The sequence below is a fragment of the Schistocerca gregaria genome, chromosome 3 (genome assembly GCF_023897955.1).
Source record: "Schistocerca gregaria isolate iqSchGreg1 chromosome 3, iqSchGreg1.2, whole genome shotgun sequence".
NCBI lineage: Eukaryota > Metazoa > Arthropoda > Insecta > Orthoptera > Acrididae > Schistocerca > Schistocerca gregaria.
In genome coordinates, this window is record NC_064922.1 from 61,235,759 (window position 1) to 61,239,229 (window position 3,471).

Here is a 3,471-nt window from a genome sequence, read left to right on the forward strand (position 1 = left end):
TCATGGGGAGATTCTGTATGGGACCACCCAACCCAAACGAGTACTGTGTGAAGTGCTACCCGGCAGGTATTCACCAAGGTAGCCGGCTACCTCAGTCGGTAGAGCGTCAGACTCTTAATCTCAGGGTCGTGGGTTCGAGCCAGACGCTGGGCGGAACGGAATTTTGTTCCGCTGCAAGTGTAAATTACCGTTTTTCTGATTAACGAGATTTAATGGAAATAGCAACTTTAAACTTTGCCTACGTCTCTGTCAGTCGCAAGGAAGCTGTATTTGAAGGTGAAGGTGATTTTGTAGACATGTGTGAAAGACATGTTCTGAAATGCAAGTGTTGTTGTTTGGAGAGCACATCGGTTACGTGTCAGATGTGTAGTCAAGCAGTAATTTGTCGCCATAGCTGCAAATATTAGCCGGTAATATGAAGTGTTGTCAGCTAAAGTCTGATGATGCAGACGACCGTAAGGACGAAGTACCCAAGAGCCCCGCTAGGCCGCGCCTCTTTAGCTCAGTGGTAGAGCACTGGTCTAATAAACCAGGGGTCGTAAGTTCCATCCTCACAGGAGAAACATGAATTTTGGAAATCAGTTGCGCGTCGTGGCCGTATAGCAAACAGTACCTGTGATGACGAACAATTAGCGACAGGCGTTTTTTTAAGAATCACTCTCAGATGCGATTAAGGCGAATGGCGCAGATAAAGCATTTGCCAAAGCGGTACAGCATAAGGTGGGACGATTCAGTCTGAATTACATTTTATAGATGTATTTCTCACATATCTCAGAGCCTCTCGCGATATTCGTCGTCGCCGTCGTCGCCGCCGCCGCCGCTTCTGCAGAAGTAGCAAATGGCAATCGTAGCAAATGCGGCGAGGGACGCCCTGCCTTCGATTCCGAATGCACAAAGTGTGTGGTCTTGTTTCTCAGTCTATATTTGGTCGGTCACGTCAGAGGTTGAATGTAACGAATGGGTGGGAAAGAGCAAGGGGCAGCGGCTGTGTAGAACGAAAACACAAATCCTCAGGGGTGTGAGCGTTTCGAGATGAGTCGTATACATGTAAATGTTGGTCGTCAGTGACCGTGTGGCCTAATGGATAAGGCGTCGGACTTCGGATCTGAAGATTACAGGTTCGAATGCTGTCACGCTTGTGTTTTTCCAGTTCTGAAAAAGAAACATAACGTTTTAATGTAGCAATTGAGCAGTACGAAACCGTCTGAATGTTGCTGTTGACCATTTTTTGCTTGGAGATGCTCTTGAACTTGAAACACACACAACAAGACCGGTGTTAACTAGCGAAATGGTCGGCAGAGTGCCGACACAGCGAGTTTTGACTATCACTTGCACATCTAAAACAACGTCGGAAAGTAACTCGTTCGGCTTTTGAATCACATAAAGTATGTGCGTTAATTTTGACGCCACTAGCTCTGCATGTTGTCATGCAATTTCTTTACCTCTCAGAAATGATTATGACATAAAAGTGAAGTACGTGACGAGTGTGACGTTAGGAAAACATTAGGCATCATGGAGAGATTCTGTATGGGACCACCCAACCCAAACGAGTACTGTGTGACGTGCTACCCGGCAGGTATTCACCGAGGTAGCCGGCTAGCTCAGTCGGTAGAGCGTCAGAATCTTAATCCCACGGTTGTGGGTTCGAGCCAGACGCTGGGCGGAACGGAATTTTGTTCCGCTGCAAGTGTAAATTACCGTTTTTCTGATTAACGAGATTTAATGGAAATAGCAACTTTAAACTTTGCCTACGTCTCTGTCAGTCGCAAGGAAGCTGTATTTGAAGGTGAAGGTGATTTTGTAGACATGTGTGAAAGACATGTTCTGAAATGCAAGTGTTGTTGTTTGGAGAGCACATCGGTTACGTGTCAGATGTGTAGTCAAGCAGTAATTTGTCGCCATAGCTGCAAATATTAGCCGGTAATATGAAGTGTTGTCAGCTAAAGTCTGATGATGCAGACGACCGTAAGGACGAAGTACCCTAGAGTACCGCTAGGCCGCGCGTCTTTAGCTCAGTGGTAGAGCACTGGTCTAATAAACCAGGGGTCGTAAGTTCCATCCTCACAGGAGAAAGATGAATTTTGGAAATCAGTTGCGCGTCGTGGCCGTATAGCAAACAGTACCTGTGATGACGAACAATTAGCGACAGGCGTTTTTTTAAGAATCACTCTCAGATGCGATTAAGGCGAATGGCGCAGATAAAGCATTTGCCAAAGCGGTACAGCATAAGGTGGGACGAGGCAGTCTGAATTACATTTTATAGATGTATTTCTCACATATCTCAGAGCCTCTCGCGATATTCGTCGTCGCCGTCGTCGCCGCCGCCGCCGCTTCTGCAGAAGTAGCAAATGGCAATCGTAGCAAATGCGGCGAGGGACGCCCTGCCTTCGATTCCGAATGCACAAAGTGTGTGGTCTTGTTTCTCAGTCTATATTTGGTCGGTCACGTCAGAGGTTGAATGTAACGAATGGGTGGGAAAGAGCAAGGGGCAGCGGCTGTGTAGAACGAAAACACAAATCCTCAGGGGTGTGAGCGTTTCGAGATGAGTCGTATACATGTAAATGTTGGTCGTCAGTGACCGTGTGGCCTAATGGATAAGGCGTCGGACTTCGGATCTGAAGATTACAGGTTCGAATGCTGTCACGCTTGTGTTTTTCCAGTTCTGAAAAAGAAACATAACGTTTTAATGTAGCAATTGAGCAGTACGAAACCGTCTGAATGTTGCTGTTGACCATTTTTTGCTTGGAGATGCTCTTGAACTTGAAACACACACAACAAGACCGGTGTTAACTAGCGAAATGGTCGGCAGAGTGCCGACACAGCGAGTTTTGACTATCACTTGCACATCTAAAACAACGTCGGAAAGTAACTCGTTCGGCTTTTGAGTCACATAAAGTATGTGCGTTAATTTTGACGCCACTAGCTCTGCATGTTGTCATGCAATTTCTTTACCTCTCAGAAATGATTATGACATAAAAGTGAAGTACGTGACGAGTGTGACGTTAGGAAAACATTAGGCATCATGGGGAGATTCTGTATGGGACCACCCAACCCAAACGAGTACTGTGTGAAGTGCTACCCGGCAGGTATTCACCAAGGTAGCCGGCTACCTCAGTCGGTAGAGCGTCAGACTCTTAATCTCAGGGTCGTGGGTTCGAGCCAGACGCTGGGCGGAACGGAATTTTGTTCCGCTGCAAGTGTAAATTACCGTTTTTCTGATTAACGAGATTTAATGGAAATAGCAACTTTAAACTTTGCCTACGTCTCTGTCAGTCGCAAGGAAGCTGTATTTGAAGGTGAAGGTGATTTTGTAGACATGTGTGAAAGACATGTTCTGAAATGCAAGTGTTGTTGTTTGGAGAGCACATCGGTTACGTGTCAGATGTGTAGTCAAGCAGTAATTTGTCGCCATAGCTGCAAATATTAGCCGGTAATATGAAGTGTTGTCAGCTAAAGTCTGATGATGCAGAC

General features: G+C 46.1%; 1 non-coding gene across 1 annotated transcript; it reads left to right on the forward strand.

Annotated features, from left to right (window-relative positions):
- The first annotated feature begins 491 nt into the window (after nt 1-491).
- Trnai-aau (transfer RNA isoleucine (anticodon AAU)) lies at nt 492-565 on the forward strand. Its single transcript has one exon. It is a non-coding gene; the product is annotated as a tRNA-Ile (tRNA).
- The last annotated feature ends 2,906 nt before the right edge of the window (nt 566-3,471 follow it).